Below are 11,201 nucleotides of genomic sequence, written 5' to 3' on the forward strand. Positions count from 1 at the left end.
ACGGAGGGAGGGGGAAGCAAATGAATACAGAACAAATCTGGTCCATCTATTTTTTACATCTTAAGCTGGCAGCAGACAGTGCAGCATGACTGATAGCCATCGGCATCTTCTGGGTGCTTGGCAGAAGATACTGTACTACGACTGCTAGCCATCATCGTCAAGACGGTTCAATAGGACTGCCGGCAGGACTGAGTCTCCAGGAGACAAAATATGTCTGCCCAGGTGCCTCTGATTGAACTCACTGAGGAATATGACGATGACGGATATCAATCGTAATACACCATCTACTGCCAAAAGGCAAGGAGCTGCTGCTGTATAGCAATGAAGCCCCACGTCTGCCAGCACCCAGATCGCCGATGAAGGCTACCAGTCATACTGCACCGTCTACTGCCAAAAGGCAATTAGCTGCTGCTGTGTAGCAATACAGTACCACGTCTGCCGACACCCAGATGACATATGGTGATGGTGAGCTGAGCTGAGCGGGCTCCATGCTTGCCGTGGTATGTCGTCTGCACAGGTAACCCAGGTAAAAAGGCGCGAATCGATTGTCTGCCGTTGCTCTGACGGAGGGGGAGGGGCCTGACAACATGTACCCAGAACCCCCCGCGACACTGTTTTTGCATCATCAGGCATTGGGATCTCAACCCAGAATTCCAATGGGCGGCGGAGACTGCGGGAACTGTGGGATAGCTACCCACAGTGCAACGCTCCGGAAGTCGACGCTAGCCTCGGTACTGTGGATGCGGTCCGCTGACTTAATGCACTTAGAGCATTTTATGTGGGGACACACACAATCAACTGTATAAAACCGATTTCTATAAAACCGGCTTCCATAAATTCGACCTAATTTCATAGTGTAGACATACCCTGAGGATGTTTGGGAGATTCCCAAACCTGAGTCGTCCTTTGTAGATGACAAATCTGAGGAATTGTCACAGATTGAAGTGTCACTAGAGGAGGTTTTGGAATTAATTGATAAACTTAACAGTAACAAGTCACCGGGACCAGATGGCTGGTTCTGAAAGAACTCAAATGTGAAATTGCGGAACTATTATCTATGGTTTGTAACCTGTCCTTTAAATCGGCTTCTGTAGCTATCTTCCAGTCATTGGGTAATGTAATGCCAATATTTAGAAAGGGCTCTAGAGGTGATCCCGGCAATTACAGACTGGTAAGTCTGTCAGTACCAGGCAAATTAGTTGAAACAATAGTAAAGAATAAAATTGTCAGACACATAGAAGAACATAAATTGTTGGCAAAAGTCAACATGGTTTCTGTAAAGGGAAATCATGTCTTACTAATCTATTAGAGATCTTTGAAGGGGTCAACAAGCGTGGACAAGGGGGATCCAGTGGACATAGTGTACTTAGATTTCCAGAAAGCCTTTGACAAGGTCCCTCACCAAAGGCTCTGACATAAATTAAGTTGTCATGGGATAAGAGGAAAGATCCTTTCATGGATTGAGAACTGGTTAAAAGACAGGGAACAAAGGGTAGGAATAAATGGTAAATTTTCAGAATGGAGAGGGGTAACTAGTGGTGTTCCCCAAGGGTCAGTCCTAGGACCAATTCTATTCAACTTCAGGGCTGCCCAGAGGATTCAGGGGGCCTGGGGTCTTTGGCGGCGGGGAACCCTCGCCGCCGCCAAAGACCCGGCACTTTGGCGGCGGGTCCCGGGGCGGAAGGATCCCCCGCCGCGGGTCTTCAGGGCACTTTGGCGGCAGATCCCGGAGCAGAAGGACCCCCCGCCGCCGAATTGCAGCTGAAGACCCGGAGCGGAAGAAGCTCCCGGGGCCCCCGGAGCAAGTAAAGGACCCTGCTCCAGGAACCCCGAAAAACTCTCCTGGGGGCCCCTGCGGGGCCCGGGGCAAATTGCCCCACTTGCCCCCCCCTCTGGGCGGCCCTGTTCAACTTATTCATAAATGATCTGGAGAAAGGGGTAAACAGTGAGGTGGCAAAGTTTGCAGATGATAGTAAACTGCTCAAGATAGTTAAGACCAAAGCAGACTCTGAAGAACTTAAAAAAGATCTCACAAAACTAAGTGATTGGGCAACAAAATGGCAAATGAAATTTAATGTGGATAAATGTAAAGTAATGCACATTGGAAAAAATAACCCCAACTATACATACAATATGATGGGGGCTAATTTAGCTACAACTAATCAGGAAAGAGATCTTGGAGTCATGGTGGATAGTTCTCTGAAGACGTCCACGCAGTGTGCAGCAGCAGTTAAAAAAGCAAACGGGATGTTAGGAATCATTCAAAAAGGGATAGAGAATAAGATGGAGAATATCTTATTGCCCTTATATAAATCCATGGTACACCCACATCTTGAATACTGTGTACAGATGTGGTCTCCTCATCTCAAAAAAGATATACTGGCATTAGAAAAGCTTCAGAGAAGGGCAACTAAAATGATTAGGGGTTTGGAATGGGTCCCATATGAGGAGAGAGTAAAGAGGCTAGGACTTTTCAGCTTGGAAAAGAGGAGACTAAGGGGGGATATGATAGAGGTATAAAAAATCATGAGTGATGTGGAGAAAGTGAATAAAGAAAAGTTATTTTTGTTCCCATAATATAAGAACTAGGGGCCACCAAATGAAATTAATGGGCAGCAGGTTTAAAACAAATGAAAGGAAGTTCTTCACACAGCGCACAGTCAACCTGTGGAACTCCTTGCCTGAGGAGGTTGTGAAGGCTAGGACTAAACAGGGTTTAAAAGAGAACTAGATAAATTCATGGAGGTTAGGTCCATTAATGGCTATTAGCCAGGATGGGTAAGGAATGGTGTCCCTAGCCTCTGTTTGTCAGAGGATGGAGATGGATGGCAGGAGAGAGATCACTTGATCATTACCTGTTAGGTTCACTCCCTCTGGGACACCTGGCATTGGTCACTGTTGGTAGACAGGATAGTGGGCTGGATGGACCTTTGGTCTGACCCAGTATGGCCGTTCTTATGTTCTTAAGGGGGAGACAGGCTAAGCTAACAGGAAGGGGAGCCCACTTACTGCAAAAGCTGAAAGGTGCTAGTGCCAGTTGGAGAAGCATCCTGAAGGCTGTAAAGTCTATTTTTGCTCCTTAGAGGGGGTGTTTGTGGTAGGGGAATGGGTGCATGCAGAGAGCAAGCTGACTTACAGCCGGTACAAGAGTGCTCCATGTCTGTAGAGATGTAAATAGAGTTCATAGGTAAGGTGCCAGTAGATGGTGCTTTAGAACATATAGCACAGCTCCTGGGTTTTGTAGGGCCAATGGAATGTGTCCTTGTGTACCACAAATTGCTTCCTCTGACAGCTCTGTGTATCCACTTCTAACTGCCATTAGCAGTGTTTTGGATGGGGTTCCAGGGAATTGGCAATGAGCAGAGCAATGTGTAAATACCGTTAAAAACCTGGGTCTATGCGCATTAGCTAGCAGGAGCAGCAGACTCCAACTTCTGATCTGGATCAGAGGGGGACAAAGATGCAGACACCCTTCATGTGGATGACACCAGCATGCTCAGTGAAACAGCAAGAACAAATCCCCCACTAATAAATCTGTGATCCAATCCTGGGCAATGCAAGCTATAGCCTTCCTGCAACACATGGGTAAAAATGGTACCTCTGTTGCCTAGTTTTCCACTAAGACTAGGTTCCCACATCTACAGTAGACAGCAGCCCTTGTTCTGAAATCGGTAGCCTTTGTGTGTGGACTGGGGTGAAACTTTTTTGATGAATTGTAAATTGCATTGTGGGGGCAATGAAATTATTTGTGAATTTGGAAACTTTGGAAATGTCCATTTTGAAATGACATTTTCAAATCTATTTGAACAGACATTCAAAATGTTTCATTGACTCAAACAACTTCTTTGGTTTTTCTTTTGGGACAGAAAAACTCAGTTTTGTTTCAAAACTGACTGACCTTTTTTTCAGATATTTTAGTTCAGACACCAAAAGGAAAATCAATTATTCGCTTGAGTCCATGTGTATTAATAGGGTGGGAAGAGCAAGAAAAGGGTGGAGGCAATCCTGAATTAACAAACAAAGCAAACCTGGCTTTTAGCAAGGGTTTGACAGCCAGGATGTCCCCCAGGAGTGTTTTGAGGAATTCCTCTGGCTCTAAAAACTGAAATGGGCATCAGACCAGCAATGGTGCCTTGTCACTATTTCAGAGTCAAATCCAGTATGAGACATGCTGAAGTGCATGGTACTGTTGCCCAAACATTAGACACCAGCGTTAAAACCTTTGCTTTGTCCTATGAAACCTAGGAACTGTGCAATATGTTCTTGAGTGTCACCTACTGGCACCTTAACTAGATATAGATATAGCTATATATATCACTCCAGTAACAGGTGATGATAAAATCTGACTGTTTTCTTTCTCTCTCTTTTAAATATACTTACTCCTCTCTTGTAATGAGCCTTTCAGATGAGCACCACTGCAGTGCCTTATGCTATAGCCCCAGCTAGTTCACAGGAGACCACAGCGTGAAGAAGATCCAGAGAAAAGCTGGAGGACGAAAGGACTCACCAAGCTATGGTGCCGTGGGCTATTTATGAAGTTACACCAAAACACCACTCAGTTGTTCCCAGTATAGCATCGCAGCCATTGAAAAGTCGGTGTAGTTTAGCAGTAGTATCTCAAATCTCACTGTTCTGCCTCTGCTGTATATAAGAAATCCCTGTGGTACTATGTGAAATGTGTTGCCCTTTTAATGCAGTGTTGTTGTAGCTGTGTTGGTCCCAGGATATTAGAGAGGCAAAGTTGGTGAGGCAATATCTTTTATTGGACTAATTTCTGTTGCTGAGGGAAATGAGCTTAAACAGGAGTTAAGTAGCACATAGACTTTATGCTGGCCCTCCACATTGGGGTTAATTTTTCCTGGTGATGGAGGCTCCTGAAGACCTCAGGATGCAGCAGTCATTTTGATACATCTCTACCACTGCTCAACAGTCTAGGAAGAGAGGGAGAAGATTGCTGCTGTCTCCTTGCTTGGAGCACAAATGCTGCATTCATCTCCATGGGCACCAGTCAGTTTCACTGTAGTTCATAGTAAATTTCTAGTTAATTTCACTGCCAGGTTCTCCCACCCCAGCAGACCCTGCGAAGTCTGAGTTGCAAATGCTGGATCATAGGGTTTATTTGTTTCACAAAAACTCTTCTTGTAGAAATGTTTTTTCCCCCCACTGAACATTTTGACTGTTTCTTGTAATAATTTATTTTTGCAGAACCTGAAGCTGTGGCCAAATTTGACTAGACATTGTCTCATTCAGGTTTCAAATAACCAACCAACAGGACTGTTTTAAAGCCAACCTAACCCTTTTAAGCTGTGACTGCAGAGAGCACATGGCAGGCATAGTGTGACCATAGCTGTTACATCCCATGAGACAGAGTGCTGATGTACATCTTGCATAGGCTGCATGCATCAGAAGAGCCCTAGTGGAATTCCCACTATGAAAGAGTTACAGTAGTAAAGCCTCTTAAGTTCTCGGTGCTTTGTCTGGAAGCTGGGCTCAGTGATACCAGAAGAGAAAATGCTCCTTACACAGCATAAGATGCAGTCCCAGTCTAGGAACAGGTGAGCATGAATTAAGAAAAAGTGCCAGCCTCGAAAGGCCCAAGTTTTTGCTTCTCTGGATCAAAATTTCAAAGCTAGTGTAATGGGGCACGTGCAAAAGGAGGGCTCTTAGGAAACCTTGTCTTTGTGCATGTAAAGAGAGGATTTTATAGGTGCAATGGGTGCATGGACGTCTCTGGGTGAACGGCTGAATCCAGCTGTGAAACGCAAGCACTGCTTAAGGTGGTTTTGACTTTGTGGATTGTATTTCATTCTCTCCCCCTCTCCACCACCCCCTTCACACACACCCCCCCAATCTCAGCTTACATTTCAGGAAAGTACAATATCCCCAGTTCTCCAGGCCTTTTATGGGATCTGTGCATACTTCGGACCAAGAAAGATGTGAAGGGAGCTATTCTGCTTCCCCTCTAATATTACAGCCTTTCATGCAGATTCTATAACGTATTCCTTCCTCTACCCATTTCCATTCAATTCATTGGATGGGATTTTGGGCATCATTCAGAAATGCATTTTTTCTCTCCCTTCCCCCACCCTGCCCCCTTTTATATGTGAATTTAGTGCAGGTGAAAGGTGCTGATGCCTTGTACCCACTAGGTACAGGATGGACAGTGGCAGGGCAAGCCTGGCACCAGCAATGTACCTCAATCCTGAGCTGCAAGGAGCACTGAGAGGGGGAGTCCAGGCTCTGTAGTTCGTTCAGTCCATGGCCTCTTTGCTGAAGTGGGTGATTGTTGTGATGATGATGTCTGTCTGCTAAGAAATGAACTGAGGACCAATCCCCTCACCCCCATACAAAAACAGGTTATTTCCCATGGAGGCCACTCAACAACCATCCTATTGTAAATTCAACCTGGATCTTACAACCACTTAGGCATGTGCTTAAATTCCACTATTCACTTGCATAAAGTGTTTGTAGGATTAGAGCCTTATAGTGCAAAGTCTTCAAGGCAGGAACTGTGTCTTCCTATGTGTTTGTACAGTACCTGGCACATCAGGACCTAGATCCTGAGCAGACTTTGGGTGCTATAATAAAACAAATAATAAAAAGAATGCATGTTTCATTCACTATTTGACCTAGGTTGCAGATGAAAGGCTCTTTATCCCACTCCCACGCCATCTGGTCCTTTGGGGATGCACTTAAAGGCTGTTTAAATCCCACCATGACAATGAAATTTCCCCCCTCCAATTATTATGCAAATCCTGTGGAGTATGACGTGGTAGTAGAACATGTTTTGATGTAACCCACAATACAAAACATTCTGGTCAATTAATTCAGTGGGAGTTTTGCATACTGTGCACATGAATTACTGTAATAAGTAGTACCCATAATCATAATTTACGTGGGACTACATAGGCTAGTTTATGTTGCTCAGTCATAAAATACAATGTGCATTTATTGTGCATACCAATTAGCCTCTGATCGCTTACATAACCATGCCATTTCAGTTTAGGCACGTCGTGTGGGACTTAATTATAAAATAATCCAATCTAAGTCATGGAGCTAATAATTTGCAACATTTTATTATTAAAAATGTAGATTAAAATGTTCAAATGGGTAAAAAGAGATTAAACGAGCTGATCAAAAAGAGACAAATTTTCTTGACTTTTGTTGTGGCGAAAATATTTCAGCAAACTCTAGATACAATTCTAGATTTGTTCCCCTTCTGGATGTAAAAGTTGACAGCTGTGGGCTCAGGGCCGGTGCTACCATTTAGGCAAACTAGGCGGTTGCCCAGGGCGCCAAGATTTGGGGGCACCAAAAAGCGGTGCCCCCAATTTTTTTTACAGCGTTCCTACGCCCCCTCCCCGAGCACGCGGTCGCCGCTCCACTTCTCCCGCCTCCCAGGCTTGCGGCGCCAATCAGCTGTTTGGTGCCACAAGCCTGGGAGGGGAGGAGAATTAGAGCGGGGGCGGCGTGCTCAGGGAGGAGGTGGAGCAGAGGTGAGCTGGGGTGGGGAGCTGCTGCACAGCTCCCCGGGCCGGGGGGGTGGGGAGCTGCTGCGGGGGTGCCGCAGGGTGGGGAGGGGAGCTGCCGCAGGGCTCCCCACCCCAGCTCACCTTTGCTATGCCCCCTGCCCGAGCATGCTGTCGCTGCTCCACTTCTCTCCCCTCCCAGGCTTGTGGTGCCAATCAGCTGTTTGGCGCCGCAAGCCTGGGAGGGGAGGAGAATTAGAGCGGGGGCAGCGTGATCGGGGAGGAGGTGGAGCAGAGGTGAGCTGGGGTGGGGAGCTCCCGCACGGCTCCCCGGGGGGGGGGAGCTGCCGCGGGGGGGTGCCTCAGGGCGGAGGGTGGCGGGGAGCTGCTGCAAGGCTGGGGGGGGGGGGGGCGCAAGGTGGAAGTTTTGCCTAGGGCGCGAAACTTCCTTGCACCGGCCCTGTGTGGGCTGCTTGCTGTCTGCGATGCTGATCAGGAGGGGTCACGTTTCTAAACACATTTGCTAAGCTGAACCCCAGAACAGAACTTGCTTGTGCAAACAGTCACTTCAACCGTGCGTCATATATGTGAAACAAGCAGCTGTGGAGAAGCAACTGTGCACACTACACATGCAATTGAATGTGCGTACGGGAACTTCTATGTGTACGCCTCTGTGTGCACGCACACCTCTTGTCTGGTTTGTGATACATGTGATGGTGTTGGAAGTTGAAAGGTGTGTGGCCCAATTGGCTAGGCTGGCAGCTCAGATAAGCTGGAGCATTGCAGGCTGGGGCCTATAGGCTCTGTGGCCATATGTCTGTACAGAAGATATTAGAAGCCACAGGCTGTCCCAGGCTTTGAGGAATGGGGAAAAGGATAAATAGATATTGTTATGCTGGAAAGTGCTTACAGCTGCCATCAGGTGAGTCTCTGGGTATGTCTACACTACGGGATTAATCCGAATTTATATAATTCGAATTTGGGAAACAGATTGTATAAAGTCGAATGTATGCGGCCACACTAAGCACATTAATTCGGCGGTGTGCGTCCATGTACCGGGGCTAGCGTCGATTTCTGGAGCGTTGCACTGTGGGTAGCTATCCCATAGCTATCCCATAGTTCCCGCAGTCTCCCCCGCCCATTGGAATTCTGGGTTGAGATCCCAGTGCCTGATGGGACAAAAAACATTGTCGCAGGTGGTTCTGGGTACAGCCTCACCCCTCCCTCCCTCTCTCCCTCCCTGCATGAAAGCAACGGACGGTAGACAACCATTTCGCGCCTTTTTTCCTGGGTGAACACTGCAGACTCCATACCACGGCAAGCATGGAGCCCGCTCAGCTCCAGACAGCAGTCATGAACATTGTAAACACCTCGCGCGTTCTCGTGGAGTTTATGCTGAGCCAGGACCAGAAAAACGAGGCGAGGAGGCGGCGGCGGCGGCAGCGCAGCGACAAGCGTGATGAGGACATGGACATGGACACGGACACAGAATTCTCTCAAACCGCGGGCCCCGGTGCTTTGGAGATCATGTTGTTAATGGGGCAGGTTCTATCCATGGAACGCCGATTCTGGGCAAGGGAAACAAGCACAGACTGGTGGGACCGCATAGTGTTGCAGGTGTGGGATGATTCCCAGTGGCTGCGGAACTTTCGCATGCGTAAGGGCACTTTCATGGAACTTTGTGACTTGCTGTCCCCTGCCCTGAAACGCCAGAATACCAAGATGAGAGCAGCCCTCACAGTTGAGAAGCAAGTGGCGATAGCCCTGTGGAAGCTTGCAACGCCAGACAGCTACCGGTCAGTTGGGAATCAATTTGGAGTGGGCAAATCTACTGTGGGGGCTGCTGTGATGCAAGTAGCCAAAGCAATCACTGAGGTGCTGCTACGAAAGGTAGTGACTCTGGGAAATGTGCAGGTCATAGTGGATGGCTTTGCTGCAATGGGATTCCCTAACTGTGGTGGGGCGATAGATGGAACCCATATCCCTATCTTGGCACCGGAGCACCAGGGTACTCAGTACATAAACCGCAAGGGGTACTTTTCAATGGTGCTGCAAGCACTTGTGGATCACAAGGGACGTTTCACCAATATCAACGTGGGCTGGCCGGGAAGGGTTCATGACGCTCGCGTCTTCAGGAACACTACTCTGTTTAAAGGGCTGCAGCAAGGGACTTACTTCCTGGACCAGAAAATAACCGTTGGGGATGTTGAAATGCCAATAGTTATTCTTGGGGACCCAGCCTACCCCTTAATGCCATGGCTCATGAAGCCATACACAGGCAGCCTGGACAGGAGTCAGGAGCTGTTCAACTACAGGCTGAGCAAGTGCAGAATGGTGGTAGAATGTGCATTTGGCCGTTTAAAAGGTCGCTGGCGATCGCTACTGACTCGCTCAGACCTCAGCCAAACCAATCTCCCCATTGTTATTGCTGCTTGCTGTGTGCTCCACAATCTCTGTGAAAGTAAGGGGGAGACCTTTATGGCAGGATGGGAGGCTGAGGCAAATCGCCTGGCTGCTGATTACGTGCAGCCAGACACCAGGGCGATTAGAAGAGCACACCAGGAAGCACTGTGCATCAGAGAAGCTTTGAAAACCAGTTTCATGACTGGCCAAGCTACAGTGTGAAATTTCTGTTTGTTTCTCCTTCATGAAAACCCGCCCCCTTTATTGACTCATTCTCTGTAAGGAACCCACCCTCCCGCTTCCCCCAGCTTTCTTTCAAAGGAAATAAAGTCACTATCGTTTAAAAATCATTTATTCTTTATTCATAGATTATAAAAAGAGGGAGGGAACCCGGGTGGGGTTTGGGAGGAGGGAAGGAAAAGGCCACTAAAAAAAGGTTAAAAAAATGACAGGCTTTTGCTTGGGCTGTCCACTGGGGTGGAATGGGAAGGTGTACGGAGCCTCCCCCTCCCCCCCGCGTTCTTACACGTCTGGGTGAGGAGGCTATGGAACATGGGGAGGGGGGTTATACAGGGGCTGTAGCGGCACTCTGTTATCCTGCTGCCGTTCCTGAAGCGCCACCAGACGCCGGAGCATGTCTGTTTGCTCACGCAGCAGCCCCAGCGTTGCATCCTGCCTCCTCTGATCTTCCTGCCGCCACCTCTCATCTCGAGCGTCTCTCCTCTCCTCACGTTGGTCCCTCATGTCCTCACGTTGGTCCCTCCTGTCCTCACGTTCACTGGCTTCTTTCCTATACTTTGAAACCGTGTCCTTCCACTCATTCAGATGAGCTCTGTCACTGCGGGTGGATTCCATGATTTCTGCGAACATGTCGTCTCGCGTCTTCTTTTTCCGACGCCTTATCTGTGATAGCCTTCGGGACGGAGGAGGGAGGCTTGAAGAATTTGCAGCTGCTGGAGGGAGGGAAAAAAGGAGAGAATTTTTTAAAAAGATACATTTTGCAGAACAATGCTTATACTCTTTCACGGTGACCAACACTATTCACATTACATAGCACATGTGATTTCTGTGCAAGGTCGCATTTTGCCTCTTAATATTGAGTGCCTGTGGCTTTGCTGCTAGAGATCACAGACGCAGGTCCGGGCAACAGAATTCGGCTTGCATGCAGCCATGGTAAGCCATTGTCTTTCGGCTTCTGCGCCCTCCTTTCCCACATACCAAGCAAAGCCCGTTGAGTGCTGCGGTTTTCCTGTTAACCTTCAGCAGCAGAAAACAAACTAACCCCCCCCCCCATCCAATTCTCTGGATGATCGCTTTATTCCTCCCCCC

The sequence above is a fragment of the Emys orbicularis genome, chromosome 12 (assembly GCF_028017835.1).
Source record: "Emys orbicularis isolate rEmyOrb1 chromosome 12, rEmyOrb1.hap1, whole genome shotgun sequence".
Classification (NCBI taxonomy): domain Eukaryota; kingdom Metazoa; phylum Chordata; order Testudines; family Emydidae; genus Emys; species Emys orbicularis.